Source organism: Eucalyptus grandis, chromosome 7 (genome assembly GCF_016545825.1).
Source record: "Eucalyptus grandis isolate ANBG69807.140 chromosome 7, ASM1654582v1, whole genome shotgun sequence".
NCBI classification, from domain to species: Eukaryota; Viridiplantae; Streptophyta; class Magnoliopsida; order Myrtales; family Myrtaceae; genus Eucalyptus; species Eucalyptus grandis.
This window is the reverse complement of record NC_052618.1, coordinates 12835089-12856174: the sequence shown is the minus strand read 5'-3', so window position 1 is coordinate 12856174 and position 21086 is coordinate 12835089. Positions and strand designations below refer to the sequence as shown.

Sequence of the window (21086 nt, the reverse complement as noted above, 5' to 3'; positions counted from 1 at the left end):
TTATTGGATTGTGTTTATCTGTCTGTTTGTTTTTGACAGACTTTGACCTTGTTTTGTGTCTGGATAAGAACTGCCTAGACTTGGATTTGACTGCATCTATTTATCAATATTGATATCTTATGAATGGCTTAATCATATATTGGACTAACCTATTTTCTGTGGTTGCAGATTCTAGTGTTATTCTATTAGTCATTTATTTTCATAAGATATGCATATGTGTTTGAGAAATGTTTTGCAGGTCAAAGATATCCAAATCTGTAGGAAGGTTTTGTCACCATAAAAAAGGGGGAGATTGTTGGAGAAATCCTCGTGAAGAGTTTTGAAGTTGACAAAATGTTTCCGCGCCTAGTCTCGAAGGTCTCGCAGACTCGTCGCTTAAAGTCCAAGACTTCCGGACTGCCAGACTCAAGACTCAAAGTCTATCCTCATTGACAGTCTCTAATCTGGTGAAGAAAGGTTATCCCGAACTGGATGTTTTGTTCAGGATTTAACCTTATCATCTGGAGAAGATCTTGTGGCTAGAGAAGACATATCAGAATCCTTTGATTGATCAAGATTGATTCAATGACTGAAGATTCGATGATTGTCTAAATATTATTGGAAGGTTTTGCTTATGGAAACCGAGATCCCGATTGTATGGGCGAACAGATTGATGGGCTATCAACACGTTCCTTTAATAGCTCGAACGATCTTCCTAATTGATTCCGTCCAACGGGTAGATTGGAGGAATTCCTTTGGAAAGTGCCAACGGGTATGATGGCATAAATGAGTATATAAGGAAGACGTTCTTAGTCGTTTTAGAGAGAGTGCGCGATAGAAAAATTCCAAAGTCTGAAGCTCCTATTTGTTTAGATAAATCTCTTGAGCGAATACTTGTATACAAAAGAGAGTCTATATTTGTGAGAGACCTTGAGGAGGTGTGATAGAACATCTACACTTTGTGGAATCAAGGCAAAGTCAGTGCTGTAACTTCTCTTTTGATCATAGTGAAATCCAGCCGGTGGGCTGTCGATGGAAGAGTGGACGTAGGCTTGGAATAAGCCGAACCACTATAAATCCTGTGTTTGATTTTCTCTTCTTTACTCTCTTTACATCGATCGTATTTCAATCTGTTGCATACGTATTTGAGAAAAATAGTTTGTGCGCCTATTCACCCCCCTCTAGGTGTTTATACTAGCAATATCAGATACAACCAGTACTCTAGAATTGGAAATGACAAAGATATTCTATTGAATTAAAAATCAACATTAAAAATGAATTACTGACTGAGAACCCTATTAGGAATGAGCCCTATTTATACCCAACTCAATTTGTGTGTTCATCTACACCAAACAAAAGATAGTTTTTTGAGAGGGAAAGACAGCGAACGTTATCACGATGTCCGCAACACGCGAAACCGCAATCCTGTTCATAGTACTTTCCCACTGTCTTTGTATCACAAGAAGCGATCTAGACATGACTTTTGTGGACAAGGCATGTAATGGAGCGCGGTACTTCAATTGGGACGATTATGCCGAAGCATTCTAAACCGTCTTGCAGGATCTGAGGTCCACCAAGGCTGAGAAGGGGTTCGACTACTACACCCATGCCTCTGTCAACAGTGCCGAGTGCTTTGGAGATACTATGCCACGAATCGTGCTACGATTTTTTCCTCAATTAAAAGCTAGCAATAGGTAGGGCTGAGCATGGTTCCCGGGTAGAACCGGGAACCGAACCGGAACCTGATTAGGGTTTCTAAAACCTAAAAGGTAGAAACCCACTTCACAGCTTCCCCTTCAATCGAATTTTTGTGCCCTTCTCTCGTTCTCTGTCCAACCCTTGTCCCCGACGCCGCTCGCCTCATCCCTCTGCCGGTCGCCGCTCATCCCGTCGCTCCGTTGCTCGTCGCTCATCCCGCCGCTCCGCTGCTCGTCGCTCGTCCCGCCGCTCCGCTGCTCGCTGCTCGCTTTGTCCTTCTGCTGGTCGCCGCTCGTCCCGCTATTGGTCACCGCTCGTCCCTCTGCTGGTCGCTGCTCGTCTTGTCCTGCGGCTGGTCGCCGTTCGGCTCGTCCCGCCGCTGGTCGTCGCTCGGCTCGTCCCTCCGCTGGTCACGGCTCATCCTGCCACTGGTCGCCGCTTGTCTCACCGCCGGATGTCGCTCACCCCCCGACGACGCCCTTGACGACAACGCCCGCCCTTGCCTCCTCGACGCCGCTCGCACCGCCCTTACCAACTTGGGTAACTGCTCCTTCTTGTTCTCTTCTTTTATTGGAAGGGGTTGGTCATGGTGGTTGTTTCTATACTTCTACCGATGCAAGTTTATCTGTTCTTTTAGCTCTGATTTCAAATCAATTCGTTTATGATTTGGATTTTGTCAATTGTTTGAACGAAGGATTTGGTTGTCGTTCAAAATTGAAGACCCAATTTGCTCGAGTTTTCTGGGTTTTTTCGTCAAGTCCCCTGTCTTCTAGATAATTGATTATTGTAGTCCAGGACATTCTCTGAGATTTCCCCTTTCTTGCAAAATTTTAGTCCGTTTGAGCATCTAAATGTCAAGGCAGAAGCTTATGTTGGGAGCCTTCAGTTGAGATAATTTAACATTCGATTCATAACATATCTACATTTTCTAGGATTCTGCTCAAATTGATTGAACCCCGTCTCATGTTAATCAATGTCCACAGGGGTTTCTCAACTGTTTTCACATCCTTCCCAGTGGAAAGAAACCATTACCGATCCTCAACGATGTCAATGGAATCATCAAGCCTTGTAGGTAAGAAGAGAGACAGATTTTTATCAGCATACACTGCTCAAGGAGTGAAGTTCAAATATTGCCGACAAAATTTTTATTTCTCTTTTGCAGAATGACATTACTTCTGGGGCCTCCAGGCTCTAGAAAGACCACCTTACTTCCAAGCTAAGGCTGGGAAGCTCGGCAAAGATTTGAAGGTAAGCATATAGAAAGTACTTTTAGAGCCGTCTCACTTTAAGAGTGAAATGTTTTGGCATGCAAGTCACACAGAGCTTGTGAATCGCTTTTTTTAGGAAAAGTCACGTACAATGGACACGGGATGGAAGAGTTTGTACCATGGAGGACATCGGCTAATATAAGTCAATATGATGACTATTTTTTGGCTGTTGTTTGCGATGACTCGAATTTCCTTGATTGCCGTTCATTATAAGCGCAGCAGCACTATAAGGAGGGCTAACATTAAGGGGTTGCCATATTATTGCAGAGAATTATAATATCAATGTAATCTTTGCATTATAAGTGTTAGGGAAATCCCTTATGATGTTTTGAAGATGACAAAATAAATCAAAGGCTACTAACATGTTTGATGGTTGAGTAATAGACCATGCAGATAATAGAACATGTAAAGGATATTATCAAAGTCTGAAGACTGCTAGACTCAAGACTCAAAGTCTGAAGACTGCCAGACTCGAGACTCAAAGTCTGAAGACTGCCAGACTCAAGACTCAAAGTCTGAAGACAGACTCTATGCTGAAGCTGAACAGGGTACGACTCGAGATTGTAAAGTCTACAGACCCAGATTGTAAAGTCTACAGACTCAGATTGTAAAGTCTACAGACCCAGGTTGTAAAGTCTCAAGACTCAAATTGTAAAGTCTACAGACTCAGACTTTACATCCAGATTCGATGAATCGTAACTCAAGCCCAATCATACAACGGCTAGTGATCTGGTTTGGATTCCACATCAAGATTGATTTGATTGATTCAATCTAATTGATTGACAATTGGATGTTGAAGACAAGAACTTTCTATACGAAGAAGCTTTACTTATGGAAACAAAGATTTCGTTTGTATGGGCGATCGGAATCAATTTGGGATTTTACCTTTGTCACTCAACGGCTACCAAATCTTCTAAGATACAGAGCTGTCCAATGGGTATATTGGAAGACGATTCTCCGGGATGCTGTCCAACGGTAGTTTGGAAGTGGAGGAGTATTTAAGGAGATCATGGACCGATGAGCAAGTAAGAGACGGAGCGTAGAATTTATAATTCCAAAGTCTAAGCGACTTTAGATCATATACTTGTCTCTTGAGAGCTTAAACGTTTGTAATCGTGAGAGAAATACCAAGAGAGTGACTTAGTGAGATAGTGTGATCTACTAAGTATTTGCACTCGGAGTTGTAATCTCTTGTTGATTGCATAGTGGAATCCAGCCAAGAAGGCTGTTATCGTGGGAGAGTGGACGTAGGCTTAGATTAAGCCGAACCACTATAAATCTTGTGTTCTTATTCTCTTCCCTAACTCCTTTATTTTATTCATACTAGCACTCTCAATTGGTATCAGAGCCAAGTGCTCGGTTTATAAAAGTGTTTTTACTTTTGAGCTAAAGATTCTTTATGGCTAGTATGTTGGCACCAGGTCTTATGGAAGGGCAAAGCAACACAAGGCCACCATATTTCGATGGAAGAAAATACAAGCAGAATGGCCAGAAAAGAACAAAAAAAGAAGAAGATGATGAGCAAGAAAATTTATGCTTGATGGCACATTCGAATCCGAGTCTAACTCGGGACAGAGACTCGAATCGAGTCGATTCGGAACCAGACTCGGAATTCGATGAGGAAATCAAGGGGAGAAAGCAAATCCAAAAGAAAAGGAAAAGAATCGTGATCACCTCAAAAAGGCAACAAATTGAGGGGGAGCTTTGATCAATTATGGAAAAAAAATTTTGATTGATCGTGATCTTATTATGGATGGAAGGAAAGGTAAATTGTATCAGAATTTATTCTACAAAATCCGGTTAGTGCATCTCTTATTACCTTTTGTCATTAACAAATCTCATATTGATATTATCATTTTATTATGACAAAAATGGTACGTGAATTTTATGATGCATCCGTGATTTTTATTGGATATTTACTGATATGATCGAAGTGAGCTATATTGCATATCTTTAATATTCGATAAAAGCTGATTTTTGGAAATTGTGATTCATGCAAGATATTTGTTATCATTCTCTACGTGAATCCATTACTATCGCTTTTTGATTATGACAAAAGGGGAGAAGATATGAATATGCATATGTGCTAATTGGTTGATATTATTTATTGCATAATATTGAGCTGAGATTATTTTCTAAATATTATTATGCTCAATCTATTTGTTATATTCTGATATCCTTTGATTTAAATTTTTAAAAGCATGTTTACAAATCTGCATATTCAGAGATTGTTTTGTCATCATCAAAAAGGGGGAGATTGTTAGGGAAATCCCTTATGATGTTTTGAAGATGACAAAATAAATCAAAGGCTACTAACATGTTTGATGGTTGAGTAATAGACCATGCAGATAATAGAACATGTAAAGGATATTATCAAAGTCTGAAGACTGCTAGACTCAAGACTCAAAGTCTGAAGACTGCCAGACTCGAGACTCAAAGTCTGAAGACTGCCAGACTCAAGACTCAAAGTCTGAAGACAGACTCTATGCTGAAGCTGAACTGGGTACAGACTCAGATTGTAAAGTCTACAGACCCAGATTGTAAAGTCTACAGACTCAGATTGTAAAGTCTACAGACCCAGGTTGTAAAGTCTCAAGACTCAAATTGTAAAGTCTACGTACTCGACTTTACATCCAGATTCGATGAATCGTAACTCAAGCCCAATCATACAACGGCTAGTGATCTGGTTTGGATTCCACATCAAGATTGATTTGATTGATTCAATCTAATTGATTGACAATTGGATGTTGAAGACAAGAACTTTCTATACGAAGAAGCTTTACTTATGGAAACAAAGATTTCGTTTGTATGGGCGATCGGAATCAATTTGGGATTTTACCTTTGTCACTCAACGGCTACCAAATCTTCTAAGATACAGAGCTGTCCAATGGGTATATTGGAAGACGATTCTCCGGGATGCTGTCCAACGGTAGTTTGGAAGTGGAGGAGTATTTAAGGAGATCATGGACCGATGAGCAAGTAAGAGACGGAGCGTAGAATTTATAATTCCAAAGTCTAAGCGACTTTAGATCATATACTTGTCTCTTGAGAGCTTAAACGTTTGTAATCGTGAGAGAAATACCAAGAGAGTGACTTAGTGAGATAGTGTGATCTACTAAGTATTTGCACTCGGAGTTGTAATCTCTTGTTGATTGCATAGTGGAATCCAGCCAAGAAGGCTGTTATCGTGGGAGAGTGGACGTAGGCTTAGATTAAGCCGAACCACTATAAATCTTGTGTTCTTATTCTCTTCCCTAACTCCTTTATTTTATTCATACTAGCACTCTCAATTGGTATCGAGCCAAGTGCTCGGTTTATAAAAGTGTTTTTACTTTTGAGCTAAAGATTCTTTATGGCTAGTATGTTGGCACCAGTCTTATGGAAGGGCAAAGCAACACAAGGCCACCATATTTCGATGGAAGAAAATACAAGCAGAATGGCCAGAAAAGAACAAAAAAGAAGAAGATGATGAGCAAGAAAATTTATGCTTGATGGCACATTCGAATCTGAGTCTAACTCGGACGAGACTCGGGGCCGAGTCGATTCAGAACCAGGACTCGAGAATTCGATGAGGAAATCAAGGGGAGAAAGCAAATCCAAAAGAAAAGGAAAAGAATCGTGATCACCTCAAAAGGCAACAAATTGAGGGGGAGCTTTGATCAATTATGGAAAAAATTTTTGATTGATCGTGATCTTATTATGGATGGAAGGAAAGGTAAATTGTATCAGAATTTATTCTACAAAATCCGGTTAGTGCATCTCTTATTACCTTTTGTCATTAACAAATCTCATATTGATATTATCATTTTATTATGACAAAAATGGTACGTGAATTTTATGATGCATCCGTGATTTTTATTGGATATTTACTGATATGATCGAAGTGAGCTATATTGCATATCTTTAATATTCGATAAAAGCTGATTTTTTGGAAATTGTGATTCATGCAAGATATTTGTTATCATTCTCTACGTGAATCCATTACTATCGCTTTTTGATTATGACAAAAAGGGGGAGAAGATATGAATATGCATATGTGCTAATTGGTTGATATTATTTATTGCATAATATTGAGCTGAGATTATTTTCTAAATATTATTATGCTCAATCTATTTGTTATATTCTGATATCCTTTGATTTAAATTTTTAAAAGCATGTTTACAAATCTGCATATTCAGAGATTGTTTTGTCATCATAAAAAATGGGGAGATTGTTAGGAAATCCCTTATGATGTTTTGAAGATGACAAAATAAATCAAAGGCTACTAACATGTTTGATGGTTGAGTAATAGACCATGCAGATAATAGAACATGTAAAGGATATTATCAAAGTCTGAAGACTGCTAGACTCAAGACTCAAAGTCTGAAGACTGCCAGACTCGAGACTCAAAGTCGAAGACTGCCAGACTCAAGACTCAAAGTCGAAGACGACTCTATGCTGAAGCCGAACCGGGTACGGCTCGGATTGTAAAGTCTACTGACCCATTGTAAAGTCTCACAGACTCGGATTGTAAAGTCTACGAGACCCAGGTTGTAAAGTCTCAAGACTCAAATTGTAAAGTCTGAGACTCGGACTTTACATCCGTTCGATGAATCGTAACTCAAGCCCAATCATACAACGGCTAGTGATCTGGTTTGGATTCCACATCAAGATTGATTTGATTGATTCAATCTAATTGATTGACAATTGGATGTTGAAGACAAGAACTTTCTATACGAAGAAGCTTTACTTATGGAAACAAAGATTTCGTTTGTATGGGCGATCGGAATCAATTTGGGATTTTACCTTTGTCACTCAACGGCTACCAAATCTTCTAAGATACGAGCTGTCCAATGGGTATATTGGAAGACGATTCTCCGGGATGCTGTCCAACGGTAGTTTGGAAGTGGAGGAGTATTTAAGGAGATCATGGACCGATGAGCAAGTAAGAGACGGAGCGTAGAATTTATAATTCCAAAGTCTAAGCGACTTTAGATCATATACTTGTCTCTTGAGAGCTTAAACGTTTGTAATCGTGAGAGAAATACCAAGAGAGTGACTTAGTGAGATAGTGTGATCTACTAAGTATTTGCACTCGGAGTTGTAATCTCTTGTTGATTGCATAGTGGAATCCAGCCAAGAAGGCTGTTATCGTGGGAGAGTGGACGTAGGCTTAGATTAAGCCGAACCACTATAAATCTTGTGTTCTTATTCTCTTCCCTAACTCCTTTATTTTATTCATACTAGCACTCTCAATAAGCATGGCTAGCATTGGGGTGCAAGTGTTGTTACGGTGAGATACTTCTTTCCTGGCCTGAGCTCGATTTTATTGTCATCTCAATTGCAGGATCTGTGACAAGATAGGATACCCGAAACATGTATGGTGCATACTGTATTTGAATGGATTTGCAAGCCTTGGTTGCGAGAGATTAGGCTTGGTATGCATTTCTAGATCCTTTGTGTTTGTGCTCTTTGATACTTTAATAGGGGTGGATGTTTATCTGCTTTCATTAACAATCCAGGTGGGAATTGACAATAGTCTGGGATGAGTTGGAACATGGATATTCAATATGTTAACACTGGCTATCCATACAATACGTCCAAAAGTTTTATGGAGTATTTCGAGGGTCTTACGTATGAACACGTGAATTTCATATTTTATGGTGTTCTCATGCTCAAGTACCTGTAAGTTGATTATGTTGTTTTCCATTTCTAGAGAGTTGGCTGGTCTGTATCTGTGTAGGTTTTTTTTTACTTCTCAGTATTATTTTTTTCTTTTCTGGGAAGAGGACAATTCTCAGCAGGACTTGATATTCCTCTACTTTCTGTCATAATATGCCAATCTAACTGTGGGAGCATTTGTGGGCATCTTTCTAGTTTCCTATATTTTCATATCTTAGTCTAGCACTAATTCTGTCCTTATATTATGCAGAGAGCATATATCCACCAGTGAATACAAAACCACTACAAAATGGGTCCATCGAATATGGTAGTAATTAGTGGATGGTCATGGACAAGCCTATCATAAGATTAGAAGACCTATGGTTAGCTCTTCAATGACTAATAAGCAAACTCCTGCAGTAAGTAATGGATGGGAGGGGAATGCAAATAGTGGATCTCGTGGCCACTCTGCAGCATGTGAGTTCTATGTTTTACAGCAGGGCATCGACCTTATTGTTGATAGTGTAAAATTATTTTTTTGTAGGTACTGTTTAAGATTTTATTTTTTTAACCTCATTAGAAGGTGATTAAGCATTGCCTAATTCTCATCATAAGTCGCCGGCATGGTTTTTCGTGGCATAATTCTCATTATTGCTGCATTCATTTCCCTTTTTAAAATTAAAAATGATTGAAAAAAAAAAAAAAAACCTGTTGGAACTGGAACCGACCCCGGAACCTGTGACAGGGTAGATTCCAGGTTCTTGGTTCTGGCGGGTAGGTTCCAGGTTCCAAAAAATGAGGAACCTGTACCCGAGGGTAGGTTCCAGGTTCCAGCCGGAACCTGTGAGGAACCGGGAACCCCTAATGTAGACGACGACAATTGAGGACCTCTATTGGTCCCTGGTCTGAAGTAGTGAGCTGAGAAATTTACAAGGACAAGACTCGACTGTGGAACGAATTTTGAAAGTAGAGCCCTTGCTGAAGAAGACAACGACGATTGAGGAAAGGTTTTCTGCAAATCGGAAGAAAATTACGCACAATAAGAAACGAAAATCGGAAGAAATTCTGGCAGACGGGAGAAATGATGGGTGCAGAAGCGTGAACTTACGATTCGTCAGAGAGAGAGTATGATCTTCTTCTTTGATGAAGTGAGTGGGGGACTGTGCATCTAGACTCGATTATGCCATCTCCGGCGTCGAACTTTCGTCTTCTCTCCGGCGGCGACGACAGTAACACTCCATCTGGTTGAATCTCCCTCTCTCTCTCTCTCCCTCCCCTTCTACTTAGCTCTGCTCCGCTAAGTGCAGCTTCGCTTCTCTTAGTCCACGCAATTCCCGACGCTTCGTTTTCGTTTCATCCTCCGTGAAGTGCAGCAGAGGTTCCCCGAGTTTCGCTTCCGAGGAAGAAGAAGAAGGATCGAGAAAGCTCCACGTCTCCCGCGTCCTCTTTTCCTGCCTTCTTTTGTTCGAAAGGGAAAGCAACCATTGGCGGATTCTGGACATGCTCGTCTCTTTTCGAAGTGGTAATATGCTTTTGCTATTCAATGACACTTCTTACCTCGTATGCTTTGATGGGTGACCTGATGGTGCATAGCTTAACCGCTATTCTTTAAATTAGTCGATGATTCCACCTTTTCGAATTTGATTTGTTAATTATGTGCTCTGGTGTTCTGGGGGTCGAATGAAATTTTGTTTGGGTCTGCTTTGCTTCATGGTTATTAATATCAATATTATGTGTTGTTTTGTTTTGTTACAAAGCGGTGTAGAGAATTGGTGAGCTCTTAAAGCTCACTCCTAGGCAACTTCGTCATTGATTATACACGTGTCTTGTGACAGCGGATCAACATAAAGACTCTAGAAATACAAATCATGGAGATCTAAAAAAGTTTTCTTTGTGGATTCTATGACACCACGTGGGGAGAAGAAAAAGCACGTCATTACATAGAGGTATCCAAGTATAAGCACGTAGTAATGAGAAGCTGTTGCTGCAAAGAATGCAGGCCTTTAGGTGATCATCTTGGTCATTTCATTCATGGGGGATCTGATGATAGAGTTTAGTTTAGTTGTCCAGACTCTGACTTGGATAAATGACTCATTCATTTTGATATTGTTTTTGTCTTCTATTGAAGTGGTAACTCTTCTTGACATTAATGAAGAATTGGAAATTTATGAAAATATGACTACCTAGAATTCTTGCCTAAATCATTGCGTTACAAATTGACACACCAAAGTCTTCATAAAATCTCTGAGTTTATTTTCAATTAACAAAGAAAAGGAAGTTTGCTTGTCAGTGATGCAGCACGACTAAAGATGGGAGTTATATGAAATCTTCAAACACCATCATCCCTCTCAACTAGCTGAAACAGGCAGACTCAAAATGGAGTCTTCAAATACTATCATCCCTATCAAGTAGCTCAAACATGCAAACGTCTCCTACACACATGAGTTTCTCTCGGAAATGCAAGTCAACCAGAAGAAAAATTTAGAGACCAAGCCCCTCTTACGAGTCTGTAGCTCCCGACGAGCTTCACTATCGGAATACCTAAGAGTTGCTCTTTATTTTTTATTTTTTAATATGTTCCTTAATGAATCCACCCGGAATACTCTGCACATCTACATATTTGAACAACCAAGCTATGAAATTGTTCAAGTGGAATGAGAAATCAAAGGATAAAATTGGAGGGCAAAGAACAATAAAGTCATAATTTGAGGTCGAGGACATTTAAGGATTAAGGGCAAAGAACAATAAAGTCATAATTTGAGGTTGAGGACATTTAAGGATTAATTTATCCTTATGAAAGTGCTAAAGGATGAAAAGAAATTACTAGCTAACATCCTTTTTTAATGAGTGTTATTAGTGAATATTGTTCTAGTGTTCTATTGGCTTCAATTATAAATGTTGTATATATGGGGGAAAAAAAACTCCAACATGTGGACATCAATTGCTAAAGCGGTCGTGATATTGTAGGCACTACCAATCATAATTGAGCTCTAGGTATAGGTGACGGATTAAGCTCAAGATCTTACTAGACTATTCATATAAAATGCGGGACCACCATTTTGAAAAAGAATAGCTATCAATCGAACTTGCGAGCTAATTTAGGTGCGTAATAGGATAGCTATAAATCGACTTTGCGAGCTAATTTAGGTGCGTAATGAGAGGTCTAGGAAGTGTAGGACCATGAAAAACCAACTCAGAATGGCTCAATCTACATATAGACTACTTCCCACTATAGCTATTCCTTCCACGCTGGGGGAGTTGTTTATCTATATCCTATGATATCATTTCATTGGTAGAAAGGTGGGTGGCTAGAAACCCCTTTTTCCACAGTTGAACAATGAGGAATTTTAGTAGAAATTGATGTGAAAATTTCCTCAATTGACTATCCATGAAAAGATGCAGCATAGATTGGAAATTGTTTTGCTATACATATCATGATTCAGTTAATTTGTCAGAATAAATCCTGAATGCTCTCCATATGAGAAGAAACTAACAAACTTCTCACATGCGAAAAGACTCACAAAATCTTGAAGAAATCAAAAAGAGACCATGAACAGAATCTGATTATGTTCGCCGGAGCTTGTAAAATCATGGTTACACCTTGAAATTTAGACTTGGTATATGGCTTAGGGGAAGTATGTCCGATGTTACTATCCTCTACAATTCTAAAGGTCAGGTTGAGCCACCGGAAACCTCGAAGAAGCCCCAAATTTGAGAGATTGTCTCCTGAAATGGAAGTTACAGAATCAAAAGTAGTAATCAGCTTCATCCGACTCACAACTCGTGCCCTCATGGTGATTATTGAATCTAGGATCAAGGAAAGGCATCGTACACATTCGAGATCATTTCATTCATTGGAACAAAACTCATGCTTTCATCCATTTTGCCGAATTTGAAGCAAAATTCAGCGTAGCCATCCTGAAAGTCACATTCTCACCAAAAGTGAGCTAAGCCGAAACTTCCTCTGCCATATCGTATTGCATAGTATTATCATTCAGCCCAATCTTATCAGTGGTTCTGAAGTTGGATAGTCCGAACATGATTTGTCCTTTTCAATAGAGCTCAAACACGCGTCTTCCGCCTTCAGAGAGGTTTATCTCATGAATGCAGCCCTGCGGGCAAATAACTTTCCATAATGTTCAGGGCTGGTGAGCTTCAACGCCATGCTTTGTCTTGAAATATGAGAGCCATGGTCTGCGGGCTTTTCTTAACGTGCGTCTTTAGGAATGAACCAGGAACTCTCTGCTCAAGGAGACATTTCGCAATTTCGTTATCAGAAAGAAGAAAACAACCAATGATTTCTGAGGAAGACAGTATGAATATCCTTTTCAAAGCATGTAAAGGACAAAAAAAAGAAAAAAATTATTGCCACGTGATTAATATCTAGATCTAACACAGTCTAGCAACTCTATGTGATTTAAATCCAAGAGTTGTCATTGTCATGAGGATCTTACCATATTGCTTTTCTTCAGATATATATTCAACTCACCGCAATTTGGAAGAAAGGATAATCGAGTATAAATATGCTGGCCAGTTCAAGAGCTCTTCACAAGCTTGACTCTCTCAGCTTACCTTCAGCAGCCACAAACAGAACATGAAAAAGGCTTTAGCATTTTAGGCGTATTCTATTCTTGTTATGTAAAACTCATATCTACCGACATAGCAACCCTAAATCAATAGATCTGAGTCTTACTAATGGTCTAGCTTCCTGAGGCCTATATACACACCAATCCATTCTCACCACAATGAAATCTGATATGACTGGCTCGGTTCGTTTCCATTATTTATGAGATTCCCCAACACATACATATGTACACGGGCTAGAGCTATAGACAAAGAAACATTACAAGAATGAATTAGCTCCAACACAGTTCTCTTAGCCTAGCGACATAAAGAGTTCCTGCATGATATTCGAATCAAACACGAGAACAACACAGTCAAGGGGAGAATTTGCTAATATATTAAGATTCACACTCAAAAAATCTCATGATGAGAAGTTCGAACTTCGTCCCTCCCCAAACTTTTTGCTAATGAATGTGCATGGGAACTGCAATGAACTTTACAAGCCTAATCATATTCCATTGCCATACAAAGCTGAGGACACTTGACTGGATGCAATTCATCCCCCAAGACTTCAAGCTCAACCGAAACACCACAGCAATTGCCGGCCCATTCAGTCTCAACACATATATATGCATACACGGGAGATCTAGAGACAGAGAAACACTAAGAGAATGAGTTAGCTCTAACACAGTTTCTCTTAGCAACTCTAATGCAGTTTCTCTTAGCCTAATGACATGGACAGTTCTTGTACGGTATTTGAATCAAACACGAGAAACAACACAATCAAGGGCAGAATTAGCTAATATTAAGATTCACACCTGGAAAATCTTGTGATGAGCAATTGGAACTTCTGTCCCTCCCAAACTCTGGTGATGAATCTGCATAGTAACCGCCGTGAACTTTGCAAACCTGATCAGATTCAATTTCCATACAAAACCGAGGACACTTGGCTGAATGTAATTCATCCCCCCAGACTTCAAGCTCGACTGAAACGTCATGGCAATCGAAGGCATTTCCACTTTCAGCAAGACAATTCCATAATTGCTGAGGCTTGGTTCCTCATATCAACACTGATTGGTGGATATTCTATCTCGGACATCCTTTCTTTAATTATGGTGACACGGGAAATGGAGTCCCCTTCATATTAGAAGACCAAAAATTGAACCTCACAGATAGAGTAGTGCTCTGTATATTCATTCAAACCCTTTACTAACCAAACCATCTCATCACATTTTTCCAATTCTACAGGCCAAATAATTGTACCATTCTCTCAAAAGCATCCTCTTGAACCTTTTTAATATTCCTGTAGAAAAAATAAAACCCATAATCTTAATAAGCCTATGAGACTTGTTTTTAAATTCAAAATGAAGAACGCATAAACCAAAAAGGACGTCTTGAAGCACATACTTTTCAGTTCATTCAGATTTGGAATGTGGCATTAGTGAGTGTGCATCAGGATTGTGATCAACCTCATAAAACCCAATTGGCATACAAGTACACTCCCTTGATTCCTCAAGACTATATAAAGGAGTTATTATCTGGAATACTGAATTCTTCTTGGACCAGCAAAAGTGACACTTCCAGAGTTCATCTAGATCAATGTAAATCAAGTCCTATTAGCACTAGTGAATATGTGGACTCTGAACAGAAAATCATCCCTATCAGTGAGTTTCTACATGCAGATAACCTTCTCTTGCAAATGTGGGCCGACCAGCGGAAAAGAACATACACCCCTCCCCACGTGGGGAGAAGAAAAAGTACGTAATCACGTAGAGGTTTCTGAGTTGCGAGTAGTGATAAGCACATAGTAACAAGAAGCTGTTGCTGCAAAGAACGCAACCCTTTAGGTGATCATCTTGGTCCATTCATTTATGGGGAATCTAATCATAGAGCTTAGTTTAGTTGTCCTGACTCTGACCTGGATAAATGACTTATCCATTTTGACATCGTTATAGTCTTCTATTGAAGTGGTAATCTTCTGAACATTAACGAAGAAGTGTAAATTTATGAAAATATAACTACCTAGAATTCTTGCCTAAATCGTTGCGTTACAAATCGACGCACCAAAGTCATAAAATATATATATATATATATATATATATATATATATATATATATATTTTTTTTTTTTTCAATTAACAAAGAAAAGGAAGTTTGCTTGTCAGTGATGCAGCACGACTAAACATGGGAGTATTCATTTCATATCAAACACCATCATCCCTACCATATCCTGGAGAGATGAAAATCAATATTGATGGAGCACATCAACCAATGAGTTCTAAAGGAGCTATGGCGTGTATATTCAGAGATCACACAGGAACTCTCATCCATGGCTTTACCTGTGATTTCTCAGCAACTTCGGCTTTGCACAGCGAGATCCAGGCGTTCCTCATCACTCTTGATTATCTGCTGCAACATGGTAAGGATCAGGACCGGTTTGTGCTTGAATCTGACTATCTTGTTTTGGTAGATGATGTCCACGAACCACCATCGACGCCATGGGAGATGCGACCTCTTCTTGCAGAAGCGGCGGCCAAACTTTCCCTTTTCCCTAACCTCAGAATTCGTCACTATAGACGCGAAGCCAATTTTGTGGCTGATTGGGCCGCTAAGGCCCATTTTAATGGCAACTTATCACCGAACTGGGCTACGTCCTACCCCCTTTGCTTTCGGATCTCCTGTATTCTGAAGCCCAAGCTTCGGGCTGCTGTCATCGTTTACATTCGTGATATAATAGTTCCTATTTCGACCAAAAAAAAATAAAAAATACTATCATCCCTATCAATTAGCTCAAACAGGCAAACATCTCCTACACACATATGAGTTTCTCTCGGAAATGCAAGTCAACCAGAAGAGTTGCTCTTTGCATTTTCTGAATATGTTGCTTAATGAATCCACCCGGAATACTCTACACATCTACATGTTTGAACAACCAAGCTATGCAATTATTTAAGTGGAATGAGAAATCAACGGATAAAATTGGAGGGTGAAGAACAAGAATGTAATAATTTGAGGTCGAGGAAATTTAAGGATTAATTTATCCTTCCGAAAGTGCTAAAGGTTGAAAAGAAATTGCTAGCTAACATCCTTTTCTAATACGTGTTATTGGTGAATATTGTTCTAGTGTTCTATTGGCTTCAATTATAGCTAGCCATCATAATTGAGCTCTAGGTATAGGTGACGAATTAAGCTCAAGATCATACCATTCATATAAAATGCGGGATCACCATTTTGAAAAAGGATAGTTATAAATTGAATTTGCAAGCTAATTTAAGTGTGTAATGAGAGGTCTAGGAAGTATAGGACCATGAAAAACCAACTCAAAATGGCTCAATCTACCTGTAGACTACTTCCCACTAAAGCTATTCCTTCCACGCCGGGGTACTTCTTTATCCACATCCTATGATATCATTCATTTGGCGGCATGGCCGAGGGTAGAAAGGTGCGTGACTAGAAATCCCTTTTTCCACAGTTGAACAATGAGGAATTTTAGTAGACATTGATGTGAAAATTTCCTCAATTGACTAAACATGAAAAGATCAGCATAGATCGGAAATTGCTTTGCTATACACATATCATGGTTCAATTAATTTGACAGAATAAATTCTAAATGCTTTCCATATGAGAAGAAACTAACAAACTTTGCACATGCGAAAAGACTTATCACAAAATCTTGAAGAAATCAAAAAGAGAAATTAACAGAATCTGACTAAGTTCACCGGAGCTTCATGGTTACAACTTGAAATTTAGACTTGGTATATGGCTTAGAGGAAGTGTATCCGATGTTACTACCCTCTACAATTCTAAAGGTCGGATTGAGCCACTGGAAACCTTGAAGAAGGCCCAGATTTGAGAGTTTGTCTCCTGAAATGGAAGTTACAGAATCAAAAGTAGTAATCAGCTCGTGCCCTCATGGTGATTATTGAGTCTAGGATCAAGGAAAGGCATCGTGCACATTCAGGACCATTTCATTCATTGGAACAAAGCGCATGCTTTTGTCCATTTTGCCAAATTGGAGGCAGAATTCAGCCGAGCCATTCTGAAAGTCACATTCTCACCAAAAGTGAGCTAAGTTGAAACTTCCTCTGCTATATCGTATTGCATAGTATTATCATTCAGCCAAGTCTTATCAGTGGTTCTGAAGTTGGATAGTCCGAACACGAATTGTCCTTTTAAGTAGAGCTCAAACACACGCCTCTTCTGCCTTCAGAGAAGTTTCTCTCATGGATGCAGCCCTGCGGGCAAATAGCTTTCCATGATGTTCAGGGCCGGTGAGCTTCAATGCCATGCTTTGGCTTGAAATATGAGAGCCATGGTCTGCGGGCTTTTCTTAAAGTGCATCTTTAGGAATGAACCAGGAACTCCCTGCTCAAGGAGACATTTCACAATTTTGTCATCAGAAAGGAAAAAACAACCAATGATTCTGAGGATGACAGTATGAATATCCTTTTCAAAGCATGTAAAGGACACAAAAAAAAAGTTATTGCCACGTGATTAATATCTAGATCTAACACAGTCTAGCAACTCTATGTGATTTAAATCCAAGAGTTATCATTGTCATGAGGATCTTACCATATTGCTTTTCTTCAGATATATTCACCTCATGCAATTTGAAAGAAAGGATAATCGAGTATAAATTTGCTGGCCAATTCAAGAGCTCTTCACAAGCTTGACTCTCTTAGCTTACCTACAGCAGCCGCAAACAGAACATGAAAAAGGCTTTAGGCATATTCTATTTTTTGTTATGTAAAACTCATATCTACTGACATAGCAACCTTAAATCAATAGATCTGAGTCTTACTAATGGTCTAGCTTCCCGAGGCCTATATACTCACCAATCCATTCTCATCACAATGAAATCTGATATGACTGGCTCGGTTCGTTTCCATTATTTATGAGACTCCCCAACACATACATATGTACACCGGGGAGAGCTATAGACAAAGAAACATTACAATAATGAATTAGCTCCAACACAGTTTCTCTTAGCCTAACGACGTGGAGAGTTCCTGCGTGATATTTGAATCAAACACAAGAACAACACAGTCAAGGGGATAATTTGCTAATATATAAGATTCACACTCAAAAAATCTAATGATGAGCAGTTCGAACTTTGTCCCTGCCCAAACTTTTTGCTAATGAATGTGCATGGGAACAGCAATGAACTTTGCAAACCTAATCATATTCCATTGCCATACAAAGCTGAGGACACTTGATTGGATGCAATTCATCCCCCAAGACTTCAAGCTCAACCGAAACACCACAGCAATTGCCGGCCCATTCAGTCTCAACACATATATATGCATACACGGGAGATCTAGAGACAGAGAAACACTAAGAGAATGAGTTAGCTCTAACACAGTTTCTCTTAGCATTAACTCTAACGCAGTTTCTCTTAGCCTAACGGCCTGGACAGTTCTTGTACGGTATTTGAATCAAACACAAGAAACAACACAATCAAGGGCAGAATTAGCTAATATTAAGATTCACACCTGGAAAATCTTGTGATGAGCAATTGGAACTTCTGTCCCTCCCAAACTCTGCATAGGAACCGCCATGAACTTTGTAAACCTGATCAGATTCGATTTCCATACAAAACTGAGGACACTTGGCTGAATGCAATTCATCCCCCCAGACTCTTTCAGCAAGACAATTCCATAATTGCTGAGGCTCGGTTCCTCATATCAACAATGATTGGCGGATATTCTATCTCGGACATCATTTCATCAATTATGGTGACACGGAAAATGGAGTCCCCTTCATATTAGAAGACCAAAAATTGAACCTCACGGATAGAGTAATGCTCTGCATATTCATTCAAACCCTTTGCTAACCAAACCATCTCATCACATTTTTCCAATTCTACAGGCCAAATAATTGCACCATTCTCTCAAAAGCATCCTTTTGAACATTTTCAATATTCCTGTAGGAAAAATAAAACCCATAATCTCAATAAGCCTATGAGACTTGTTTTTAAATTCAAAATGAAGAATGCATAAACCAAAAAGGACGTCTTGAAGCACATACTTTTCAGTTCATTCAGATTTGGAATGTGGCATTAGTGAGTGTGCATCTGAATTGTGATCAACCTCATAAAACCCAATCGGCATAGAAGTACACTTCATTGATTCCTCAAGACTATATAAAAGAGTTATTATTTGGAATACTAAATTCATTTTGGACCAGTGAAAGTGACACTTCCAGAGTTCATCTAGATCAATGTAAATCAAGTCCTAACCAGCACTAGTGAATATGTGGATTCTGAACAGAAAATCATCCCTATCAATGAGTTTCTACATGCAGATGACCTTCTCTTGCAAATTTGGGCCGACCAGCAGAAAAGAACGTACCCCTCCCTTCCCCCCGGCCAAAAAAAAAAGATCTCATCCACAACTCCTTAGCTTCACCATCCATGACCTGTCTGAATACCTGAGAGTCACAATTTGCTAAATTTCCTGAATATGTTGCATGATGAATTGAACAGGAGCCGAGTGCGCATGTACATGGTTGAAAAACCAACATATGGTGAAGAAAAGACCAAGACATAAGCATACCCTAATGAGAGAATTAAATTGTAAACAGAGTGAGTTTAAGGCATTACTTGTTAGTTTTAGGAGATAGTAAGCCACATGATGAAAGCCATTAATCCAAAGTCAAGGTCCAATCTATGCTCCCAGAATACAATAGGGCACACATTCAGAAGAAGCCTTCCAGGTCCTATTTATATTTAAAACATATCAATTTCAGCCACACAAATCACAATCACAGGGGAAAAAACAAATAGATTGATGGCTGGAACATGGATGGAATTGAAAATTTAAACTTAAGTTGTTTGATTCTTTCAAGCACAGCTCAAATAAGGTTTTATCAAACTATTGGTTCAATTTGACAAAGTAAAATCTTTTTTTTCCCTAAATCTGATTAATATAACAAAATACAACAGCATCTCCTATTTGAAAACAAAATTATCAGTCATTAGATCTATAATGAAATTTCATAATCACAACAAGCCAGTCCCTTATCAATTAGGTCTTTCTCTTTAGTTATGGAGGCAGCAACATTCTTTGCAATTTGCTTGTCCATATGAACGTAGTCTCTTTGTGCTATTAACATATATATTCTACTTCTCCGACATTGAATCACATTGTCAAATTTCTCCATATAAGAGGACTTGGATTCTAATTCTAAGACGCCCTAGGAATTGTTTTTCCAACGCATCTATCCACCAAAAAAAGGAGACGATTGTTATCTTTTCGAACCTCCAACCACCAGCTTATGTCCCAATAATAGTCCTTTCATTCTTTTCCCTATTTCAATTACTCCATTGTTAAGATAAAATTGATAGTTTGAGGAACTTATGCTTTTAGACTGTAATGTGGAATGAATTTTGAAGAATAGAGCCCTTTGCTGAAGAAGAAGGTGATGATTGGGGAAGGTCTCTACGAAACTAGCTTCCAACTTCAACCTAATTCATGCGCAATAAGACACCAAAATGGGAAGAAAAGTGAACTTACGAGTTTGCCGGGTTCAAGTGCGAGAGAGAGAGAGAGAGAGAGAGAGAGAGAGAGAGAGAGAGAGAGAGAGAGAGATCTTCTTCTTTGATGATGTCAGTGGAGGACCTCTATTGGTCCATGATTTGAAGTAGTGGACTGAGAAAATTACATGGAACGAATTTAAAAAGCGGAGCCCTAGTTGAAGAAGACGACGACGATTGAGGAAAGGTCTCTACGAAACTGGAATAAAATTACGCGCAATAAGACACGAAAATTGGGAAGAAATTCTGGCAGACTGGAGAAATGATGTGTGCATAAGTGTGAACTTACGGTTCGTTAGATACAGATGCGGAGAGGGAGAGGGAGAGAGAGTATGATGTTCTTCTTTGATGAAGTGAGCGGAGGACTGACTGTCCAGACTCGGCAGTGCCATCTTCTCTCAGTT

General features: G+C 39.2%; 1 long non-coding RNA gene across 1 annotated transcript; it reads right to left on the bottom strand.

Annotated features, from left to right (window-relative positions):
• Positions 1–12661: 12661 nt before the first annotated feature.
• LOC120295398 lies at positions 12662–20690 on the bottom strand. Its single transcript, XR_005552759.1, has 4 exons — positions 20663–20690; positions 13967–14451; positions 13040–13157; positions 12662–12827 (listed from the first exon to the last, which is right to left on the bottom strand). It is a non-coding gene; the product is annotated as an uncharacterized LOC120295398 (long non-coding RNA).
• Positions 20691–21086: the final 396 nt, after the last annotated feature.